Source organism: Ambystoma mexicanum, chromosome 6p (genome assembly GCF_040938575.1).
Source record: "Ambystoma mexicanum isolate Mex_15411 chromosome 6p, UKY_AmexF1_1, whole genome shotgun sequence".
NCBI classification, from domain to species: Eukaryota; Metazoa; Chordata; class Amphibia; order Caudata; family Ambystomatidae; genus Ambystoma; species Ambystoma mexicanum.
This window is the reverse complement of record NC_090935.1, coordinates 823,292,395-823,317,668: the sequence shown is the minus strand read 5'-3', so window position 1 is coordinate 823,317,668 and position 25,274 is coordinate 823,292,395. Positions and strand designations below refer to the sequence as shown.

Here is a 25,274-nt window from a genome sequence, read left to right as displayed (position 1 = left end):
ACATTGTACGTTTTACCTAGGCACCAGAAGGAGATTAGAGTTGGCCCTTCTGGAGGGGCGAGAGGAAGTAGGTCTGGTGAATCTAGTGATAAGGTATTGAGGGGCTGCTTGGTGGAGACATTTGTGAGTCAGGGATACCGATTTGAGGAATATTTTGTCTTTAGTGGATAGCCAATTGACAGATCTTCTAGAGTCAGAGATGTGGGCTTTCTTCGGGATACTGAGGGCCGCTCTTAGGGCATTATTTTGAAGGATTTGTATTTTGTTAGTGATATATTTGTTGCAGCCTACATATAGTGCGTTGCAATAGTCCAGCTTGGACAGTGTGATGCAATTGGATGGAGAGAAAAAAGGTTTAGCTGCTCTGATGAGTTTGCATGTATAGGATGTGGCGGAAGCCATGGCATTAACTTGTTTTTTGAAGGTGAGAGCAGAGTCTAGGTAGAAGCCGAGGGTTTTGACCTCCTTGGCTACCGTGATCTTATTGTTGTCAATTACGAAGGAGGAGTAATTTTGGTCCAATTTGCTAAGGTTATGTGGCGATCCCAAAATGAGGAGTTCTGTTTTGTCAGCATTCAGGCATAGACCATGTGAGGCCATCCATGCCTGAATGATGAGGTACACTCTATTGATGAAGGCCAAATCCTTGTCATAATCCCCCGTCAGCGGGATGAGGATCTGGGTATCATCAGCATAATTGGTGTAGGTGATACCCAGACCATCTAGATCATCAAAATGGGGCTTCGTGAATATGTTGTACAGTGTCTGGGAAACTCTTGATCCCTGGGGCACACCACAGGTGATGGGTGTTGGGTCGGCTGCTGCTAGTAGGGAGAAGACTCTCATTGTGCGGTTATTTAGAAAGGATTGGATCCAGTCAGCCTCTTGAGAGAAATGGGCTGCTTTTTGAAGGTGATCACATAAAATCTCATTGTCGACCAGGTCGAAGGCAGCTGAGAGATCAAGAAGTAGCTATAGTGCAGTCATGCCCCGATCTCTCAGCTCATCTATCTGTGCCTTAAGGTCTATGAGTGCAGTTTCGGTGCCATGTTGAGGCCTGAAGCCCGATTGTCTGACTCCTAAGAGCTGGAAGTGCTCGAGGTGGTGTTGGATTTGTTGGTATGCTACTTTGTCGATGATTTTAAGAAGGAAAGGTACTGTGGTGATAGGGCGGTAATTAGTGGGAGTGGAGGGGTCTAGATTCGGGTTTTTGAGCAAGGGGAGGACCCATGATTGTTTGAGATTGTTAGGTACGGTGCCTGATGAGAAAGACGCATTTATTAGTTTGGTAATAAATGGTGGTAGATCACGAGCCGCATCCTTAATCAAATGTGCAGGACATAGGTCCCCATGGCAATTCGATGGTTTGAGAGTGAGAATGACCTTTTATACCTCTTTGGTAGATACTCTGTGGAAGTTAAATTGGGGATTGTGCACATGGGGGTGCGTCTGAGTAGGGTGAGTCTTTTTAGGGGTGAGACTACTGGGCTTAGTAGAAGAGAGGAGGGAATCTTTTTTGGTGTTTATCTTTGTCTTGAGAGAGGCGATTTTGTTGGCTAAGGCATTTTGTATACCCGTGCACCAGTTTTTGTCCTTGAGGCTCGAGTCAGGCCCTTGGACAGGAGATTCAACCTCTTTTAGTATAGTAAAGAGCTCTCTGGTGTTAGATTTGGCTTGTAGGATTCGGGTGCTGTAGGACGTTTGTTTGGCCAGGATAATATCTTTTTTGTATTGGGAGGCTAGTCTACTTAGGTTATTCTTATTATTTTCCGAGGGATGTGATCTCCAGATTTTTTCGCAGCGTCGCTTTTCCTGTCTGAGGGCTTTAAGATGGGGAGAAAACCAGGAGTTGATGTGTTTTCTAGGTTTGCTCTTTTTCAGTTGCAGTGGGGCTATGACATCAAGAGATGAGAGCATGACTTTGTTGTATATGTCTACCATAGCGGGATCCGTGTGATCCGGGATGGTGTTCAAGGTCGGTGCGATCATTGGGATCAGATTTTCAGGGGTAATGTTCTTTTTATTTCTAGTCTGGACAGCTGGAGCTATACTGTCAATGCGCTGGTGTCGCCTCCAGGGTAAACGAGATCAAGTAGTGATCTGTCCAAGGCTGTGGAAGTATAGAGGAGATCAGGACTGGGCAATTGTGCACAGCTAGCCAGTCCAGAGTTCTACCTTTGGTATGAGTAGGCTCCGTGATCTTCTGGGTAAAGCCCAGTTCCTCTAAGGTATTATTAATTGTTATGGCATTAGCATCTGCGGGGTCACTAAAACCCAGGTTAAAGTCTCCTAATAAAATGCTTCGTGAGGAGTTCTTGAGATTATTGGATAGGATATTTGTAAGGTCTTCTTCAAATGACCCTAGGGGGCCAGGTGGTCGGTAAATAAGGTTAATGGAGATGGATTGTGTGTTGGATATGGTTACTTTAGCAGTTAAGGATTCGCAAGATCCTGCATTAGGAGGTGTCTCAATGCCAAGACCTCCGCCTCGAGAGGTGGTACGATCAAGTCTTAGTAGAGTATAGTCATCTGGAATGGCTAGCATAATTGCAGGGCCTGCTGTTGGGTGTAACCAGGATTCAGTAACAGCTAAGAAGTCCAGGTCTTCATTGTAGAGTAGGTCGGCAATGTCTGTTGCGTGGGTTACCATGGAGCGGGCATTTATCAGTGCTCCCTTGGTCCCAGGTTGTGCTGGTTTTGACAGTGGTACCGAGGATTTATGCGTACTTTTCTGGGCGCGAATAGACTCGCGATAGAGTCTACTGTTTAGTTGAAGAGGGTGCTGGGAGGGGCTGTGGGGGCTGGTAGTAGCCTTGCTGTGAGCTACTTTGGTTAGAGGGTCATAAAGCCTTGGGAGCCTTGCACGTAATTTGAGGTTCCTTTGGAGGACAGTGCAGGGTGTGGTGATCATGTCAGTAGGTTTGTGCAAATTAGATGGGGACTCGTGTACATGTAAGTTAAGTGATGTGGTCGGGTAATGGAAATTCATGGTATAGAGAAGTAATCTTAGAATCACAGTATAGAGTGTATGGAGATACATTGTATGCGTGGGCAGGATAGGATTAATGCAGGGTAATTGTTGGTGGTTGGTATGCAGTCGTATAGCACCTAGGTCTGAGGAGGCAGCAGTTCGAATGCAGGGCAGTAGCACACCTAAATTCATGTATATCACTAAAGTCTAATAAACAGCAGTTCAATACATGGGCATTAACACCTCTAGATTCGATTTATCACTAGAGTCTGACAGGCAGCAATTCAATACATGGGCATTAGCACACCTAGATTCAATTGTACCACTAAAGTCTGACAGGCAGCAATTCAATACATGGGCATTAGCACACCTAGATTCGAATTTACCACTAGAGCCTGACAGGCAGAAATTCAATACATGGGCATTAGCACACCTAGATTCGAATTTACCACTAGAGTCTGACCAGCAGCAATTCAATACAAGGGCGTTGGCATATCTAAACTTGGCAAGTTTAGCACTAAGCTCTAGTAGGCAACAGTTCAGTGCAGAGGTAGTAGCCCATCTAGATTCGGTTTAGCAGTGGGGCTAGAATGGTAGTAGCTCAAATACCAGGGCAGTAACACATCAGGGTTCAAATTTTAGCATTAGGGCTAAAACGCAGCAATTCACATGCATAACCTAGCTTATCATGCGGTTACAGTTGTATTAATAGTAGCGTGGGTCATCCAGGACAGTTTAACACACAATGCTGACATAGCTGAGTCTGCCATAGGTGGGTCGCAATTTAGGATTAATTGAGGATGGATGTAAAGGATCAGGCGCAAGAATAGTATAACGCAGTGAGGCGAATATGGTATTAAATTAAATTGCCGTAGTGTGCAAGATGGTAGGACATCAGAACAGAGTATAAAGAAGAGCTGGACAGTGTTGCCGGAAGGTTGTTGCCAGGGCAACGGTCGGAGTGGGGGTGGCAATAGGCAGGTCAAGGGATCCTCCTGAGCGCATATGAGCGTTATGGAGCTCTAATCAGGTGGCATGGCGGCATACTTGGCTGGACGCCATGTAAGCACTTACCCTGGTAGGTTCGAACAGTCAGCTAGGGTCGGACAGCGTTTGTGGCTCCTGACTCCTTTAGCTCCTGACAGGCTCCGGACAGGAAGCCTTGTGGGTGGCCTTAGGGGTGGGCCGGCGTTCGCCTGCCAGCGACGGGGGTTGGATAAAAGAAAACGGTGGGCCAATCCGATCAGGCCTGCATCATTGGCAGTGAGCTGAGGCACGGCTCGATTGTGCTGTCTGCCATCTTGGACTCCACGGAATCTCCTCGAGGCTAATGGCGGCGGTCACGATTCGTGAATATATTTAAGCAGCTACTGCATGGATTTGCAGTTAGGATACACGGGGAGGCTTCGTGACAAATGTGGACCACAATGCGGATTTCAAAACTGCTCATGGCGGCGCGAAGCAAAGTTGGGCACGGTGGTCAATGAAGCAGGGGGGCTCATCCTAGCCTCACCTGGGCAGTGGTACTTTGCCCCTTCCAGCTAATCCAGAACAGAGCTGCAAGACTTATCCTTGGCCTCAGCCCAGGGACCATATCTCTCCACTAGCTCCAGGTGGCTGCAAAGATCAAATTCAAGACCCTCTGCATTATCCACAAGACCTTCTGGGCCCTGGGACAACACTATCTCCAACTTTTCCTCCCTAAATACTTCCCTGCTAGAACTCTACGCTCCTCGAATTCCATTCTCTGACTGTCAAATACTTCTCCAAGCAGAGAGCAGGGGGGCAGGTCTTTCTCCTCGGCTGGTGCCTCCCTTTGAAACAGCCTCCCTGCCCGTCTCAGACTTGAGCGGGACCTCCTTAAGTTCCGGAAACTACTAAAAACTCTGCTCTTCTCTACCTCTTTCCCTTACCTCTCCCCTTAGCACTTTCCTCTCTGACCCTTCTCCGGCACTTGTCCACTCCTCTCTTCACCATTCCATCCCCTTCCCTTGCACTTCTCTTCTCTTCAATGCAATTGCTCAGCCGAATGCCACAATACATAGTAGGACCACGACTGTATATTGCTTTTTTTGCCATTGTTTTTTTTTCCCCTGTTCCCTTCCCATTTAGCTTTGTGGCGCTTTTAAACAATTCTGTTGTATAAAGCACCTTACATATGCTCAATAAATAAATACATTTTAAGAACCATCTCCTGCTATTCGCAGTCCGTTTCCTAGTATGATTGGCTTAGGAAGCAAGACATCTATCCAAAGCACCCTTTCCAACAATGGAAACATCAGAGCCAGGGCCGAATTTTCTAATAGGTTGAATGTATAACATTTGATTTCCAGTAACTACTAAAAAATGTCCTACCTGTAATAATCTCTCTCCAGAGAAGGTATCTACTATAGCGTCACATCCTTGCTTTCAGAGGAGGAAGTATTTATCTATCAAATAAACGCATCAAAAGGAAGAATAGCAAGGAAAAAGTATTGTTTTCCACCTACTTTTAAGAAGCGTTACAATCATTTAATCATCATTGAAGTGAGTTTGCAAATTGTAATGCTTACAGACGGCAAACAATTTTTAAGGATAGGCTTTGAAGATTTGAGCAACCCGGATAATGCCCAAGAGTCCCCCTTTTGTACCTTTTCCTCTTGCCAGAGAAGTCCTGGGATGTGAAGGTGGTTGGGCTACTGCTGATAAAAGATTACAGAAAGAGAACGCAAAAAACACCTTTGTTTGATAACAACTTTATACCAATCTAGGCACAGAAGTTATGAAAGGTCATCTTGTTTCTATGAACTATTTTCTCGAGACACAATATTTAGCTTTCAGGATAGGGTTGGTTAGAGATGTGTTGGGGCAGGAGAGGCCCATTTCAAAAGGATGTTTGAAGACACACCCGAGGCACTATAATGGATTCTTTCTAATATACACTACAACGGTTGATATCCCTGGACTCATCAGTAAGGTTTCATAATGTGAGACCCATCTTGAACGTCATTAATCTTCAAACGTAACATCAAAGAGCTGATAGCAGGTGAAACATGTCTGAGATAAGTTAACACCCTTGAAATAAGTCTGTATTTGGCAGGCAAGTGCACATTTAATGTGACACAGCCTTTAGTTTGTGAACTCTGATACTTACTTAGGGAATATGTGCATACATCAGCCCCCACTTCTGTCTTTATTCTTAGATAAAGATATAGAGGTATGGGGTGAGTAGCTTCTGATAATTATTGGACAGTTGTATTAGACTCTGCATAGCAGAACAAAGAAAGTAAACTAGCAGGCAGCTAAAATCCCAAAGGATTACTCAATGAAGCTATTAGGCGTTCTTTATCATAGTCACAGGGGGGCACCCAAGGTGTGGTATGCAGGTTTCTGTCCTATTATGCACCTCGAATTCGTTAAACGCTCTGGGATACTGCATCCTGTCTGGCTGGTGTCTGGTTGGATGGTGGAAAGCAGATCGGACACCTCCCCTGAGGTGAGACAGGATGCGGCCAGGTCCACGCCCCACATCACAGCCGACTTCCCTGGAATAGCGTGATGAGGGGACAGTGCAAGCACGGACCAGGAAAGCCAAGATGTACTGGACGTCAGGCAGGCAAGGCGATCTGAAGATAAGTAAAGATCCAAGCAGGCTCACATGAGCAGATGGTACAAGGCCAGCAAGCGAACACAGGAGGCTAACACAGGAGGCGGAGGCCAGAACAGGATGAAACAGGTAGGACAAGCAAAGGAGGCCAGTACCAGCCGAACAAAAGAGGGAAGAGTACAAAGGGAGATCCCAAGGAAAAAAACGACTCAGATCCAGGAGGAAAAGGATCCAGGAGGGTCGCGCAAGGACACTGACAAGAAAGCCAGAGAACACAAGACTACAAATCTGAAGCATTTAAGACACCCCGGTTCATGTCCCCAGGCTGCCTTTATGGTGCCCCAGTAACAGGAGCGAAGTTGATGACTCGGGAAGGGCTGCCTTAGCAATCCAGACACCCTCCAGCCTCCAGAGTGCGCATGCGCAGAAACTGGGTCGGGAGCCAGTGTCACACATACGCACTGTATTGGTTATGGCGGCGCCCAAAGCAGCTCAGGCGTGTCTGGTGTCCCGTCCGTGAACGGGGAACGCTTGGGCTCCCTGCCGCACCAGAAGGCCTTGCCTCCAGCACCAGCTAGGATAGAAGTGCCAGCACAAACCTCCTACACCTCAAACTCAAGGATGCCCTGGTGTTGGAGTACCGGAGGTGGGTTGGACAGGGAACGATCATATGGATCAGGTATGTATGGCTTCAGCAAGAAGATATGGAAAAAACAGCGTATTTATCAAGTAGAGGGCAGTCTGTGGGGATTCCCATCGTGAGATCGCGGGAAGGCGATCTCGCGAGATCTCAGCAGAGAACGAGAAGCGAGGAAGACCGCGCAAAGGCGAGAACTTGGCGGGCAGCATTGCGAACGCAACCCCCAAGCACCTCCTGCATTCAGCAAGCTCCAGTGAACAGGAGCCCATCCAGTGAGGACCTAAACCCCAGAGCGTAATACCAAGGCTGCAGTAAGCCACCTGTCTAAAGCACCACTGGTGTCCTGTCATTATTCAGGCCACCACATAATTGGCGACGAGGATCCAGAACCCGGCGGGCCCACCATGCAAGGCGCCATGCTGCTCCCCACATTCCTCCACTCGCCTGGGACCCTGGCAATCCCAAGGAAGCAATGGAAACCACTCTTTTCCACATACCTGGAAGCGCTGGGCGGAACAGGGTATGCACCGGCCAGGAAGAAAGCGATGCTTCTAAATGCAATGGGGGGTCGAAGGGCAGCGTATCTTTGCAGGGCTCAAAGCCATGACAGCTGCAGGCAAAGAGGACCACACGTACAAAGAGGCGATCTGCCGCAACGTGAAGAGGTTCACCAATAAGGAAAATGTGGTGCTACACAGACTACGGTTCTACACTCGTAAGCAGGAGGCAATGAGCCAGTAGGTGACTACATCACCAGGATGAGGGAACTTACATCTCTATGTGGATTTGGCGACAACGCGGAACAGCTCATCTGCGACATGCTGGTGGTTTACACAAATTCCAGGAAGGTGCAGGACAAATTCATTCAGGAAAACGAAGTGGACCTCAACAAGGCCATCCAAATCGCCAGAGCCGAGGAGGAGACCTCCAGCTGGCGCAAAGATGCAGGAGGCTCATCACCCGTACCCAAACTAACCGCGCTGCAGTGGAGAGGGCGCAAAGAGAGACAGCCCTGCGACAGCCTCAGAGACAAAGGTCCCAGGCAAAGAGATGCACCTAGTGCTACAGATGTGTCAGCACCAGGCACATGGCGAATGCTCATGACTGTCCCGCCAGGAACAAAGAGTGTTCAAGGGGAGCGTGGCTGTATGGCGCCGTGAGGGGACGTGCTCTTGAGGAGCTCCCGTTAATCCGACAAAGATCCTGAGAATTAAGCTGCAATTATGGTGTAAAAGCAAGCTGACAACGCATCCCCAGACGGGGGAAGGTCCAGCGCGAGAGTGGAGTGACTTGTGCGGCAAATTAGAGCTTAACCGGGCGAATCATGGCCACCAGAATGCAACTGGGCTCCTGCGACGTGGACACGAAAAATGGCGGCGCACCAACAAAGGGTCATAAACTGACCGAAGAGCCGAGGATAGGAGCGTGAGCCTGCATTGCCCAAGCAAGCCGGCTTCAGCCCTGTGGGCGAGAAAGCACCCGGACAGTGCGCGGATAGAGGATCCGGCAGCGGGGGCCCCGTTGGCACGGGAAGCGGACCCCGGGACCAGGAGAGGAGGAGGAGCGGCAGGAGTGCCCAAGGGCCTCGGCTCTAGGACATAAGAGGAGGCTGCGTCGGGTCGCCCTCAAAGGAACTGTGGGCACAGAGCGATGCAGGGGCACACCATCGACAGGGTGGTTGCCGGGAGGCACGCCTGAGGTGGGTGGAGACAAGCGAAGCAGGGGCTTGTGAGGGATCGAGCCCCGGAGGCCGGGCGAGCCACGGGGTGCGGTCCCCAACAGAGACCTGAACAGACTGCGGAGACGGGGCGGGATCAGGCCGGTACCCCCTAGCGGGGGCCTTGAAACGTTGGAGCCGGGCCTCACATGTAACACAGCGGATAAGCGTGCAGGAACGCATCGTTCCTCCGAACATCGAGGACATGGCTGCTTGCGAGCGCGCCTGGGGGGTGGTGCTTGGCTGGCCTCCCGGTGGTGCCACAACAAATTGAATAAGGTCCGATGCGGCCCGGGAGCGGGCCAGAGAGTACAGGGGGCCACCCACCGCACGGACTGGAGCCGGCTGAAAGAAAAGGACGGCCTGGATATGAGCAACTGGCTCCACACCACAGCCCCCACTCCGGAGGTTGGTGAAAAACACGGGCCGGAGAACGCAAATCGGTGCACCCTAGTCACTGAGCGCACAGGGCAATTGTGAAGAAGCATAAGAGGCTTAAGTGGGGGCCGGTGAGCATGGGCCCCCACGGAGCACACCAACTGCTGCACACATGCTGGAAAGCAGCAGAAATAGCACGTGCTAACAGAAGGGGACCCGTGCAGGCCTGCTAATAAAGGGGGGCTGACCTGCTGTGGGGCATATCTACAAGCACCGTGGAGCCGGAGGGGATCACCCCATATAAGACCGCGGGCTGGCAGACCCTAGGGCCAATGAAGAGTTGGAGTGGGGAAGTGCAGTGAGTGGCACCTAACCACTAGCTGCTGGTAGAAACACTGCAGGGACTGGCTGGTAATACTGCATAAGAGCTGGTGCGTGGGAGGACACAGTCCATTCTAACAGAGCGGAGAGTGATATGGACGTACCGGAATAAGGCTGAAGCGACCTCTGAGTACTGAGAGTGGCCTGACGTTACGTCGGCTGTCGCAAAAGGGGCGGCTCTGCTGGCTTGAACCTGTACAGCACAGAACAATGTCTTCCAAAATTGTCAAACCCAGGAACAAGCAGCCCACGCTGGATGCCTATGCTAAGACATCTCCAGTAGCGGTAGGGGGCAAAAGCAAAGACAACACTACCACGGATGCGACAGACACGCCAGGCACGATCCAGGAGGTGCTTGCAGCGATTGCGGACCTGAAAGTCACCTGGGAGACCAAGCTGGTCCTGGCAATGAACGACCTAAAAGTGGGACTGGACCTCAAGATTGGAGCGGTCCAGGAAGAAGTTAATTTGCTGAGGCAGGACGTGAGGACGCTCGCAGAGCGCACTGAAACTTTGGAAAAGGAGATGGCCCCAAACATGGCAGCATGCATCGCCCATGGATCAGAACTGCATGCCCTGGTGCAGCGTGTGGGCAACCTGGAAAACAGGGCAGAGGAGGCAGAAGGGCGCGCTAGACTCAACAACATCCGCATAGTAGGATTGCCAGAAGGAATGGAAGGGCCGAATCCAACGGAATACGTGGAATCCATGCTCTTGCAGGAAATAACTGGCGGAGCACTGACCCAGGGTTTTGCAGTTGAGAGCGCGCACAGGGCCTTGACGAGGAGACCACCCCCGGTGTCCCCCCCGCGGCCGCTGATCGCAAAGATCCTTAACTACCGTGATCGGGAGAAGATACTTGAATTCTTCCGGAAAGGAGGCACGATTGAAAGAGGGCCGGCGAAAATCACAGCGTACCCGGATAACACTTTGCACGTGCAATGCAGCAGGATGAACTTTGGGTCGGTGAAAAGGAGGTTGAGAGAGGCTGGCCACAGATATATGCTGCTTTACCCAGCTAAATTGAAAGTGTTTCACAAGAATAAAACCCTGTTTTTTGAGACGCCGGAAGATGCCATGGACTGGTTGGACATGCAGGGTCGCCCCCAAAAACCGGGTATCTGGACAGAAGTTGCGGAAGATAAGTAGCACGTAGCTGGGGCATCTCTGGTTATATGGCACAAAACATAGGGACTAGAATATAATACTAAATAAAGCTTGGGGGGAAATGTGTTGCAGGAAATATTGGTCAATGGAATCTGCCAGCAGCAAATACTCCGAATTAGATAAGAGGGAGCTCCTGGGAAGCATCCCTTGAACCCCATAGCATTACTCTTAGTAGGGTCACTGCTAGTCCGGTGACATCCCGCGGGGTCCTAGTCTTCGGGTTACAAGACAGGACCAGACACAGGTGGGCCTGAGATCCAGGGATGGAGCTGGGCATCTGTTGGGGTTGGTTAGGGAGTGAAGGGGGGGGTGTTGTGTGCAGTGGGGTAGGGCTGGGGAGGGGGCAGTTGTTAAGGTTGGGACGGTTAAGAGTTGTAAAACGGGCCATCGTGATGGACATCAGCGGGAGCGGAGAGGGGAAAAACATCATACCAATGGCATCGGGTAATATCAGGGTCGTGACCTGGAATGTGTGGGGCCTCAATAAAACGTAACAAGGTGATGATGTACCTAAAGAGGATGCGGATTGATATAGCTCTGTTACAGGAGACCCACCTCACCAAGAAAAAGCTGGAGGTGGTCAGAAGAAAATGGAGGGGTAATGTCATAGGGGCCACATACTCAGCGTATGCAAGAGGGGCGATTACATGGGTGTCACCGCACGTGCCTTTCCAGCTGCTCAGCTCGATGACAGACCCAGAAGGTAGAATGGTGGTGGTGGCGGGACTCCTGGAGAATAGAGAAGTGAACATTATAAACTTGTACGCCCCTAACCATGACACAGCGACATATTTCAGATCCCTATATAGTAAAATCAGCCCCCTAGCGGGTAGCGATATGATCTGGGGAGGTGACTTCAATTGCACCCTGAACCCCAGGATAGACAGGTCAGATGACAAATCAGAAAGGCCGGCGCCAGCAGCCAAAGCGCTGAGAACACTGTTGACAGACCGCGGCCTAGAGGATGTGTGGAGACAACTGCACCCAGCGGACAGGCAGTACTCGCATTACGCGGCGCCACAGGACCTGTATACAAGGTTGGATTATGTGTTTGCTGCGGCTGAGATAGTGGGAGAGATGGTGGGTGCGGAATACAAGGCCCGGGTGCTATCTGACCATTCGTCTTTGGTCATAGAGTGCCGACATCAACCCCCCAGAGCGAGGATCCCGACATGGAGGCTCAGAACTGAGGCCCTACAGGATGCGGGATTTCGAAAGGACATGAGGGAGGCCATTGAGGAATATTTTGAAATTAACATGGGTAGCGTACGCTCTGTGGGAACAGTATGAGAGGCATTTAAGGTAGTGGTGCGAGGGGTGGCCATATCGAAATCCAAAGGGCTCCAAGGGGGCATTGAACGGGAACTACAAGAAACAGAAAGAGAGCTAGAGGGCTTGATACAAAGTGGGGGGACCACCCAAGAGGACAGCGCCAAGATAAGGGGCTTACAGATGGCTTCTAGCGAACTGTGGGACAGATTATGCAAGCTAAACTATAAGACATATGCAGAGAGGCTACATGCAGGGGGGACAAGCCGGGTAGATTACTGGCTTGGTTATACAAAAACGAGAACCCCCCCCCCCCGCCCGGTGATCAGAGAGATCAGGGACGTGGATGGTCAAATCTGTAATACCCAGGAAGGGGTAAACAAGAAGTTCATCAAGTATTACAGACTATATGAGGACGCAGGAGAAGAACTTAGTCAAGAGATACAAGAAACAATAGAGGACATAGGGATGCCCACCTTAGATGACCTAGAACGCGCCGATCCAGACGCTCCCATCACTTCTGACGAGCTAGAGATGGTGATCCAACACTTGCCCAGATGTAAGGCGCCAGGGTCAGATGGGTTACCCAGTGAGTTTTACAAAACATATAAGCAGGAGCTACTTCAGCCACTGCTCGCCATGTTTAATGAAGCCTACGAGCAAGGGGAACTACCGGCATCTCTCTCCGTGAGGCAGTGATCATCCCACTCCTTAAGCCAGGCAAGCCGGACGTGGAGTGTGGGTCTTATAGGCCCTTGTCTATGCTCAATCAGGACAGCAAAATACTTACGGCAGTACTTGCCAACAGATTAAAAAGGGTAATCGGCAAGCTGATACACCCGGATCAAACATGCTTTGTCCCCGGCAGAAATATTACAGACAACCATAGGAGGCTGCACCATATCATTGATCAAGCCGAGGGTGACTTAGACAAGCTGGCTATCTTGTCGTTGGACGCGGTCAAAGCTTTTGATTCAGTGTGGTGGCCATGGTTGAAGGCAACCCTGAAAGGATAGGGGATGGGGCCAGGATACATCAGATGGGTCCAGATGCTATATAGCTCCCCGATTGAGTCAAAACAGTAAATAAAATTTCAGATAAATGGCAGCTCAGCAGGGGGACCAGACAGGGATGCCCCTGGTCGCCCATGTTATACATTCTGGCCTTAGAACCATTGGCAATTTGCCTGAGGCAACAATACGGAGAGGTGGGGATCAGCATGACAGGAGGCACACACCTGATATCACTGTATGCAGATGATATGCTCCTCTATTTGCGCCACCCGGAGGAGAACCTGCAATATGTGCTGGAGGTGATGAATCGTTATGCCGCCCTCCCGGGCATATCGGTGAACCCCCGGGAAGTCTAGCTTGTTCCCTTTGGGAAGTTATAAGAGCACCCCACCGGACAGACTGCCCATTCTGCAGATACCCTGGCAGCCCGTGACATTCAGGTATCTAGGTGTAAACATTTACCATAAGATAGAGCTAGAGCACAAACACAACACAGAGAAAGCAATTGAGGGAATTAGAAATAGCATGGCGTTCTGGTCTCGCTTACCCGTAGCCATGATGGGAAGAGCGGCTCTGCTCAAAATGGTGGTTTTGCCCAGACTCTTGCATTTTTTTGTTAATGTCCCGTACTTGATCCCCAGATGCTTTTTTGCAAAACTACATAGCATGTGCAGGGGCTTCATATGGGGCAACTTGAGGAATAGGGTGGCCCTGTGGAAATTACAGAACACATGTGATAAGGGGGGCATTAACCTGCCGAATTTTGAATTGCATTACTTGGCGGGACAGCTGTTGTATGTGGCTAGGTGGTTGTCTGCAGAGGACTTGGCAGAAGCTAGGCTCTTGCAAGGTGACTCAGCTCCATATTTTTTGAGAGAGACTGTGTGGCTGCATAAAACTAAAATGACAGGTATGGGGAGACTGTTGAGGGTGGGCTGGGAAGTCTGGCACAGAGCATGGAGAACTGTGGGCGACCCAGATCCGCTATCTCAGCAGGTCCCGCTGGCAGCGTTGTGCGGGGACAACTCCCAACTGTTCAAAGGGGTCCGCAGATACTGGGAACCGGTGGGCCTAGCTACCCTCGGAGATATATGGCAGGAAGGGGAGGCATTGGAATTTCAGAAGTTGCAGGAGGAGACTGGGGTTCATAGAGGCCAATACATTACTTATACCAGGCTCATGAAAGGGGTGAGGGAAAGGTGGCCTGAGACGGTGCTGGCGGAGGAACCGGATGCCACCCTGGAAATGATGTATGATGTCTCAGAGGGTGGGCACGAAATATCCAGGATATATGAGCTCCTGAGTGCAAAGGCAGGGAAGGAGCTGCTCCAACTGAGGAATGACTGAGAGGAGGAAGTAGGAGAACTCATGACAGAGGGACAGTGGGATAGAGCTCAAAGGTACCACAAAAAGGTGTCCCGAAATGCGAGACTACAGCAGATCCAGTTGTTTGTCACTCACAGAGCCTATTTAACCCCCAGTAGAATGGTCAGGTTTGGAGGCTCGGCTATGCAGAAGTGCCCCACGTGTGGGGAGGAGGAGGCAGGGCTGCTACACATGTTCTGGGCTTGCCCCGAGGTGCAGAGATTCTGGGAAGAAATAAGGACGAGAATGGCCAGTGGGGGAGTGGTGCTTGACGTGAGGTCTGCTTGGGCATGCATGCTTGGGAGTTTTCCCAGGCCACGTAATTCAAAACATATTAGTAAGATGAAAGACCTGGCCTGCGTCCTGGCCAAACGTAGAATTGCAATGTGTTGGAAAGCGGCCCATAGGCCCAGAGTGGAGACATGGTGGGCAGATCTCTTGAAATGGGCAGAAGCAGAAACTGTGGTATGGTTTGAAGCTGTTACCAGGGGGAGAAGAGGAAGTGGGCCCCCTGATAGCCTGGAGGCAGTTGGTGACCTCAATGGCTAACCCCCACCAGGTCAATCATGAAACGGGAGACTCAGATGAGTCGACAGGCACTGAGATTCCTGAAAATGCTCATGCAGATTGGCCAAATGAGACGGCTCGAGTATATGGGGAGGGAGGGGGGAGGAAAGAGAATAACACTGTATAACAAGATGTCTTGATATTGCTTATGAACGTCCTAAAAGGTTGTAATGTTTGATGTGTTTGTTTAAAATAATAGAAATTGTTTAAAAAAAAAAAAAGGGTGTTCAAAATGTCAATGCTATGGTCGCGAGGTAGCAGCCTGCACGTGGCGGGAAACAGTCACTCGCGTCGAGGGTGACAGAGTCGAGTGAAGACAATGATCTACATGACAAACCCATGGTTATCATGGTCAACGCATCCCACGCCAGGAGGGAAAAACCTCATTGCACAGTGAAAATAGATGGCATGGAGACACAGGTCATGGCCGACTCAGGGTCAGATCTCACCAGCCTCCACATTAAATCATATAAAGAGATGATGGGGTGCAACAAAGTTGAAATCAGAACCACCAGACAGAAGCCGACGGTCTTTGGAAGGGCCACCGTGGATCTGCTCGGCTATATCAGAGCTACAATCGAATTCAAAGGCAGGTCTGCCACTACCAAGGTTTACTTCTCTTCCCAAGGCCCCACCGTGCTTGGATGGGACGATCAACACAGGCTCAGCATAAGGCTAGACCCAGCACCCTAGAACAAGTGCTGTTGGTCTCTTCAGTAAGAGCGCCTAATTTGAAAGAAGCCTTTCCTGGCCTGTTCTCTGAAACTCTGGGAAGAATCAGAAACTACATCCACAAGATCCGCCTCAAACCAAATGCTGTGCCCGTGAAGCACAAAGTCAGGTCTGTGCCTGCCACAGCGAGGCCGATGCTGGAAGCCCGCCTCCAGAAGACGGTTAAGGAGGGCACCATCGAAACTGTGGAGTCTTCAGAATGGTTGAGTCCAGTAGTCCTCATCAAAAAGAAATCTTCGAACGATCTCAGAGTTTGCATTGACCTAAGAAGTCTCAACCTAGAGGTGGTCACTGACAGTTTTTCACTTCCCCAGCGGAGCCTCCATAAGCGAGCTAAGGAACAGCAAATTCGTGGAATTAAGTGAACGTCACAGGCAGGAAGAATCTGAGCAGGACGAAGCCCTACGCTGCGTGGCAGTATGGGTCTGTGAAGGATGGACGAACAAAAGAGCAGTCCCAGAAGGCCTGCGCCCCAACTGGAAGGTGAGCGATGAAATTACCACCATGAACGGTCTCATTCTGAGAGGCGACCGCGTAATTCCCGCAAGAGGCATCCGAAAAATAATCCTGTGCAGAGCACATTCAGGCCATTTAGGAAGCAACATGACGAGACGCAGAGTACGCAATGCCTACTGGTTGCCCGGCATGGACCATGAAATGCAGGCAATGATCGAAAGATGCCATGAATGTATGAATAGTAACAAACGCCTTTCCGTGAGACAAGCCCCCATGATGCCCACCGAAATCCCGAAGGGAGTATGGCACAAAATAGGCCTGGACTTCAGCGGCCCATTGGTTGGCATGTCCACAGAGCACAAGTACGGAATAGTCATGGTGGACTACTTCTCCAAGTGGGTGGAGATCGAATTCGCCCCAGACATCACCACAAGCACAGTCATTGAGACGCTCACCGCCGTCTTTCAGCGCAAAGGTCTTCCCGAAGAAATCGTCACCGACAACTGTGTGCAGCTGGTGTCCCGAGAAATGGAAAGGTTTCTAAATAGACATAATGTCCGGCAGTTGAGAGCGAGCCTGTACCACCCGCAAGCAAACGGGCTAGTGGAAAGGGCGAACCGCTTCACCAAGGGCACGCTGCAACTAGCGCATGCTTTGGGCCTTGACCCCAGCAAGACGGTGAAGGAGGCCGTTGCGGCCCATCGCCTCACACCCAACGCCATCACCAGCAGTTCCCATTTCCAACTGTTGAGAGGGAGAAGGGCAGCGTCCACGCCGGTACCGCCTTGGCTTCACCAAGTAAGGGAAGACAAAGACATGGACATGCAAGACATAGTATTCCGCATGCAGCAAAACAAGGAAGCAATGAAGTCTCAAGGTGACACACACAGGGCCACTCACCGCACAGAGGTCAGTGAAGGCGATCTAGTAAATATACACCTCCCCCACAAAGATACCACCACAGCTCCAAATACAGTAGACCCATAGAGGTCACTACGAAGGGATCCAACGACATCTCCACCAGCAACGGAAAGCAATGGAACTTGGAAAGAGTGGCCCTGTACCGCAGAAGAGCATCCACTAACTACCCATCTGCGGAAGCAGGAGAGGTTTTAGCCCAGAGTGAGGCGTCCAGCAACCCCCATCATCCAGAGGGTGACACATCGGAGCCACAGCATCATGACAAACTTTCAGGCATGAGCCCCCTAGCCCTGTCCAGGGAACCACTGAGAGAAACAGCACAAGGAGAACTCGACCAACCTGAAGTTTCCCAGGTCATGTCTCGAGCTCCAGTTTCCACCTCCGACCAAAGCAGACCACGGCAGGAAAGAAGGAAACCCAACAGGTTCTCAGACTTTTGTCATGCAATGAGCACCTTTCCTTTTCCCACCAAAGGTGGTGTGTGGGGACTTCCCATTGCGAGATCGCGGGAAGGCGATCTCGCAAGATCTCGGCACAGAACGAGAAGCGCAGGGAAATGTGCAAAGGCGAGAACTCTGCAGCCAGCGTTGCAAAGGCACCGCCCCAGCCCTCCTCCTGCATTCAGCAAGCTCCAGTGAACAGGAGCCCATCCAGTGAGGACCTAAACCCCAGAGCGTAATACCAAGGATGCAGCAAGCCACCTCGGTGCTCTCGGAGAGTGACAGTGTGCAGGCTATGCACACTCTGCCTACAGTGAGTTAACTGTATGTGCATGTGGACAGCAAGTACTCCGAGTAAAGCCCTTCATCACCCCTGGACTATATCTCCCCCTGTTGATCAGCTCTTAAGGTGTATCAATAAACACCATCTAAAGCACCACCTGTGTCTCCTATCCTTACTCGGGCCACCACACAATCATAAACAGAAATCAACAGATGACAAGCGCTTGCATATGGAAAAGGGTCCCAAATAACGAGGAGTGAATTTGGTGCACAGGTCAACCGGGCCACCAGAATTGTCTCGTTACCAATTTGGTCGTAGCCTTACAGCCGCAATGACCTCCCACTTTGGAGTCATGGAAGCCAGACAGTTTTAGAATACGGAGGTCAGGTGTGGGTATATATAGCCTTCCACAGCAGAAGAGTATCTCGTTTTGGTAACGGACATCAGGATTTTGTAGGCTATAGGCGAGTGATGGGTCCACTGCCGTTTTCTTCACATATGTGCTGAAGATATGGTTGGACAGAAATAAGAAAATGCTTGGAAGGGACAATGGGCTGTGGTTCAGTTTCTTCGCTGGTGCCGATGTTCAATGAGCGAGATATGGCATTGCATTGGCTTTGATGTTTTGCCCACTTGGGATGGAAGTAATAAAGTCATACTGGCAAAAGAAAAAGGCCCATCTCGGCTGGCGGCTATTTTTGCATTGGGCTGACAACATATATTGCAGATTTCTCTGATCCATGCATAGAGTTACAGGGAATGCTCCCCCTTATAGGTTAGGTTGCCATTTCTCTAGTGCAGCACCTTCTCCATCACTGTATAGTTACATTCGCTGCAGGTCAATTTGTGTGATCGATACGCATTCAGATGTTTCATGTGTGATTTGTCATCTTCGGTTGCGGTACCGCACCTATGGCAACATCTGAGGTGTCTGCTTCCATGATGAATGTCTTGGTGTCAGGGTATCACCCAATGGGAGCTGAAGCAAAGGCCTCCTTGAGGAGTTGAAAAACCTGTTTACCGCATTCGTACCAAAGGAATTCTTGTTGGGAATGAGCTGCCGATAAGAATTGGCTTTTCCAGTTACCAACAGCTTGTATTTTTTTGTGGGTCCATGTGAATACCTTTGGCCAAAATCACAAAACCCAGAAATTCAAGTTGGTTCTGGTGAAACAGGCACTTATCGACCTTGGCGTCGACATTATGATTCTCTAATCGCTGTAAGACCTCGCTAACATCACGGGAATGCTGTTAGAGAGGAAGAGAAAACCCGAATGTCATCCAAGTATACCCACACTATGCAGCCTAAACTATCAGAAAAGACGTGATCCCGGAAGCGTTGGAAGACGGCTGGGGCATTCCAGAGACCAAACAGCATTACTCGGTACTCAAAATGCCCCATAGAAGTTTTGAAAGCTGTCTTCCATTTATCACCCTCTTTAATGCGTATGAAGTGAGACAAGCCCCGTAAATCCAGTTTTGTGAAGACCATGGCTGACTTGAGTGACTCCAGGATGTCCTTTATCAGGGGTAAGAGTCTTTGCATGTGATGCCATTCAGTCTGTGGGAATCGATACAAGGTCGCCAAGTACCTTCCTTTTTAAGCACGAAGCAAAAAGGGGCTCCTACCGTAGATTTCAATAGCAAGATATATCCATTGTTGAGACATTCGTCTAGGTATGTATGTAGTACTTCTTTCTACTGGTTGGTCAAAGAGTATATTTCCCATGAGGGATATGTTTCTCTGGTAGTATATTGATTCCCGGCCAATGCGGTAGCAGAGGTATGGCTTCGGTTGACTAAATACCTTCTGGTACAGTAAGTAAACATCGGGGACTATATACTCTTCTGAGGAGTCTTGGTCTATTTGGAGCCCTGAGTTTCTATTGAAGGTATTTCTTGTAGGTCTTCAGAGCCCTGTTTGTCAAAGCATCCCACAAGAGAGACACCTGTCATGTGACCACAGAGGTAATGTGTATAGAGACTGGATCCAAAGAGGAGAGTTCAGGTTTCCCAATTAACAAGCCAATTATGCCATGTTAGACATCTTCTTATGATCTCAAGGCCAATCATCTCCTGGTATCTACTAATCATAAGACGGAGTGCTCTAGTGTGTTGTTTCATGGACCCGGTTGCTAGTGGTGTACCGTTGATGACTTCAACAAGCATGGCATTAGCTTGATCCACTAGCGGAATAGATTTTGGAAGCAAATTCACTGTCCAGAGTCTAATAAGGCCAGCAAGGAAATGGTAATTTGTATCAATTGTAATAGTACTTCTAATACCATAAGGGCAGTAGGTTACATCGACTGGGTTGCAGAAGTTCTCCACTTGAAATGGGGCCATCATTTTTTTGGGTGGACGTATGGAGGCAGTTATCCAAAAATGGCCTGATTCTCCACAATAAAAATACAGGTGCAATGAACTACTGTTTTTCTCTGCTTCTGACCAAGGGTCTCATATAGCACCCAAATGCATTAGTCAGGTCCAGTCTCCAGTAGTCCGGGATTTACAGGAATCATGCTAGATCTCAGGACTACATGTTTTTATATTCTTTTTTGTCTACGCCTTTCAGCCAAACGGAATTCGATCTAGAGAACCAGGTCAATTAACACCTGGAGGGTGTCAGGTTCGGGTACATGGACAAGTTCATCCTTATAATCCTCCTGGAGGCCTTGCCTGAATAAAGTTATTTATGCGATTTCGTGCCACTGTGAATCAGCAGCTAACTGGCAAAAATGACTGATATAGGCAATCAGGTCCTGATGGCCCCGTTTAATATCCATGAGCTGGTTCTGTGCTGAGCTGGAAAGGTGGAGTCGATTGAAATACATCTATAAACATCTTCTCGAAAACAGCATCTTCAGCTAGGATGTGACTGTTGGCCGAAAACCTATAGAGCTGCCCATGCCCAGTGGCTCCTTCTAAGGTTTTGAGTATATACCCTATTTTAGCCTTGTCCCGAGTGTAATGGGAAAGCTTAAACAGGAAATGAACTCGACAGTGATTACAAAATTCAGCTAGTCTGCAAGGATCTGCATCAAACTTCAAAGGCGTGGTATGGCCCACTGCTTGTTCGGAAACCGATGTGGCTGCTCCAGGGACCAAATTCTGTGTTCCTGCTTGAGGCTCGCTACATCGGCTCTCAAAGCTTGTAACTCCTCGTGTATCTCCTCCATGGCTTCTATATCAGGATCAGAGTAGAGGTGTCTTAATCTGTCATACTCGACATGTGTGTGACCGTCTATCAGTTTTGTGATGTCCCTCGAAGCCAATGATAGTCTGAAATGCAAGACATTGAACAGTAAGTAACAAGTTACTTACCTGTAACTGTTGTTCTCCAGCATGGGTCTGGCATGGATTCACATGCTCATGAATATTTCCCGTCGTCAGGCTGGGAATCCTCGGTAAAGAAAAAACAGTAATAGTTTCATTTCTGATCTGTCTTTCGTAGTAGTAACCAATCACTGATCTCTGCGCCATACTGACCACAGCCAATGACTGCCATCTCCCTAACCCCCGCCTCTGGCAGCCATCTTCAGATTTGGTAGCACCTGAAGTGGCAGTATGACCAAGTGAAGAGCCGCAGAGGGGAGGCGGGAGGGTTCGCATGTGAATCCATGCCATACCCATGCTGGAGAACAACAGTTACAGGTAAGTAACTTGTTCCTTCTCCAGCATGGGGTCTGGCATGGATTCACATGCTCATGAATAAAAGAATACATAGCAGTACACAAATGCACAGGCTCAACATTAAGCATTACATCCAAAACTCAACATTAAGCAATTCTTACCTCCTCACCAGGCTCACCTTAGGCTAACAGGTTGCGCAGCACTGCTTGGCCGACCCTGGACTCCTCCCTGGAATCCTGATCGACGCACTATAATTTCGTGAAGGTGTGCGTCGACCTCCACGTAGCAGCCCTGCAGATGTCCAGCAAGGGCACACCAGATAGGAACGCCGTGGTAGCTGCGATCGCTCTGGTGGAATGGGCTCTCAGACGGCCAGACAGCAGTCGGTTTGCCAACCGATGACAGTACATTATACAGCCAGAGAGCCATCTGGAAATGGAAGCCTTCGAGAGAGCCTTCCCCTGATTGACAGGTCCAAAGTTCACAAAAAGTTGTGACGTCTTCCGAAAACACTTTGTGCGGTCCACGTAAAACTTCAGCGCTCTAGCCACATCCAGCAAGTGCAAAGTCCTTTCAGCTGGCGACGAAGGCGACGGGAAGAAAACAGGCAACACCAAGGGTTCGTTTAGGTGGAAGTCCGACGGCACCTTGGGCATGAAGGAGGGGTGCGTCCTGAGCACTACCCTCGTGTCGTGAAAAGTCAAGTACGGGGGCTTGCAGGAAAGGGCCTGGATCTCTCCTACCCGTCATGCGGAGGTGATGGCCACAAGAAACGCAGGTTTCCACGACAAGAACTTCAACGGAGCTGAGTGAAGAGGCTCGAACGGAGGTCCCATGAGCTTGGTCAACACCGCGTTGAGCTCCCACGCCGGGGCCGGGGCCTTCACCGGCGGGAACGATCTGAACAGTCCCTTCATGAATTCTTTCACCAGACGATGAGACCACAAAGACGTCCGTCCCGTGGTTCTGGTGTATCTGGAGATCGCAGCAAGATGAATCTTGATGGAAGCGTGCGCCAGTCCAGCCTTGCCCAGTGTCAGCAGGTACGGCAGTACTTGAGGAGCCGTAATCCGTAGAGGGTTAATCTTCTGTGCGTGGCACCAGACAGAGAACCTCTTCCATTTGTGTCCGTAGCATTTAAGAGTTGAGGACGCCCTGGCCTTTGCAAGAACCTCTCTGCAGTCGGCCGGTATGTCGTAACCTCCAAACTCTAACGCTGCAGGAGCCAGACCTGCAAGTTCAGCGACTTCGGGTCGTGATCGAGGATGGCGCCTCCTTCCCTGGAGAGAAGATCCGCGTCCACTGGCAGCTTGATTGACGGGGACGCTGACAAGTTCAGAAGGTCCGGGAACCATATCTGCCTCGGCCACGCAGGTGCGACGAGGATCATCCTGCACCGTGACCTCTTGAGCTGGTTGATGAGCCGGATCAGCAGCGGCAATGGAGGGAACGCATATAGGAACAGGCCCTCCCAGGGGAACGAGAAAGCATCGCCCATGCTCCTTGGCTGGGGAAACCTGCTGGCGAACCTCCGGCACTTGGAGTTCGTCGCCGTCGCGAACAGATCGATCTGGGGTGTGCCCCACCGTCGGAAGAGGCGGTCCACTGGATCCTGTCGTAGTTCCCACTCGTGGTACGAGCGCAGCTCTCTGCTGAGCGAGTCAGCGATGGTGTTTTTTATACCTGCCAGATGAAACGGCACCAGAAACATCCCTTGGGCGACGGCCCAATGCCACAGATCCTGAGCCTCCTTGGACAGGGCTGGGGATCTGGTACCGCCCTGCTTCCTGATGTAGAACATGGTGGTGGTGTTGTCGGTGAAGATCCTCACCACCTTGCCCTTGAGGGACGGAAGAAAGGACCTGAGGGCCCAAAACACTGCCCGGTGTTCCAGGAAGTTGATATGGAGGGACTTCTCTGTCGCCAGCCAAAGGCCTCTCGCGTGCAGATTTTCGGTGTGCGCTCCCCACCCTTCCAGGGAGGCATCCGTGGTCACTGTCTTCTGGTGGCCCGGGGTCTGGAAGTCCATGCCCGCCGTCAGAGGCGCGCGGGTGCCCCACCACCGGATCGCTCGTCGGAAGCTCTCGTCGAGTGTGATCCTGTCCTCGAAGCTGCCCGTCGTCTGGATCCAGCGAGCGTCCAGGAACTCCTGCAACGGGCGCAGCAGAAGCCTGCACAGGCGGATGAGATAAATGCAAGAAGACATCATTCCGAGGAGGGATTTGATGGACCTCACCCTGGCCGTGTCCGCAACCAGCATCCGCTGCACCTTGCCCAAGATGGCCCTCGTCCTTTACTCCGACGGAGAGGCCAGAAGCGCCACTGTGTTGAGTTTTGCTCCCAGAAACAGTGCGTCTTGCGCGGGCACCAGGTGGGACTTGGCGTAATTTATGGAGAATCCCAGGTCCGTGAGTAGTTGGACGGTCCTCGCCGTGTGCTCCGCGGCAAGCTCCCTTGTCTTTGCTCAGATGAGCCAGTCGTCCAGGTAGGGGTAGACGTGGATCCCCTCCAGGCGCAGCCGCGCCGCCACCGGTGCGAGGCACTTGGTGAACACCCTGGGTGCCGACCTCAATCCGAAGGGAAGGGCTCTGCCCTTGGACCACAAATCTGAGAAACTTTCTGTGTCCCTTTAGGATGGGGATATGGAAGCAGGCATCCTCCAAATCCAACGACGACAGGAAATCGCCCTCCTCCAGTTGACCCAGGACGTGCTGGAGGGTGACCATCCGGAACTTCTGTGCCTTGATGAATTTGTTCAGTCGTCGTAGGTCCAGGATGGGACGCCATCCTCCCGTCTTCTTCTTCACGAGGAAGTACCTTGAGTAAACTCCGGAGCCCCGAAGCCTCTTTGGGACCAGCTCGATGGCGCCTTTCTTGAGCACCGCCTTTACCTCCAAGAGAAGTTGAGGGACGTGATGTTCCTTCCTGGCCACAGGGGGGACGCGCGGGCACTTCTTTAGAAACTCCAGCGCGTGACCCTGGGCCAGGGCGTCCAGCACCCAACGGTCGGTGGAGATGGACTCCCACACACTGACGAAGTTCGCCAGCCGGCCCCCCACCGGGGTGCTTCGGTGGGGGCCCGACCCCACGGCCGGTTCAGTCCTGCTTCGACGAAGCTTTGCCGCCTTGCCCTCCTTGGCGACGACAGCGGGGTCCGCCCGACTTGCCTCGTCCCCTGTAGGCTTCTTGCGATGACGAACGGGCCGCTTGACAACAGGTGGAAAATCCGCCGCCGGAACCTTTGGTGGCACCCTGCTTGCCTCCGCTGCTCCGAAAGGGCAGCCGTCGTTGCTGGAGAACACCAAGAGCCTAGGCCGTCTCCGTGTCCGTCTTGATGGCTTGTAGGGAATCGTCCACTGTTTTCCCAAACAGGTTGTTCCCGTCGAACCGCATGTCCAAGACTCTGGTCTGCACGTCCTGACGGAAGTCAGTTGCCTTGAGCCATCCACGCCGTCTAAGGCACACGCCGTTGCCCAACTGGCCAAATCCAGTGTCAGCGATGTCCGTCGCTATCGTAATGGCGTGGTCCGATGCCACTTCTCCTTCCTGCAAGATCTCTAGGGCCTCCGCCCTCTTGTCGTCTGGTAAGAAGTCCAGCAGGGGGGCAATTTTGTACCACAACTCCCTGTCGTAGCGGGCTACGATAGCCAAGGCGTTGGCAGCCTTAATCGTCGTCGCTGCCGATGAGATGACTCTGCGTCCCATCGTGTCCAATTTCTTTCCCTCGCGTCCGGCGGGGAGGTTGACGTAGAGGC

At 50.9% G+C, this 25,274-nt stretch overlaps 1 protein-coding gene across 1 annotated transcript in view; it reads right to left on the bottom strand.

Annotated features, from left to right (window-relative positions):
- The window catches only part of PPIP5K2 (diphosphoinositol pentakisphosphate kinase 2), a 2,362,281-nt gene that overhangs the window by 2,027,289 nt on the left and 309,718 nt on the right, over positions 1-25,274 (bottom strand). The gene's annotated exons all lie outside the window — the stretch shown is intronic.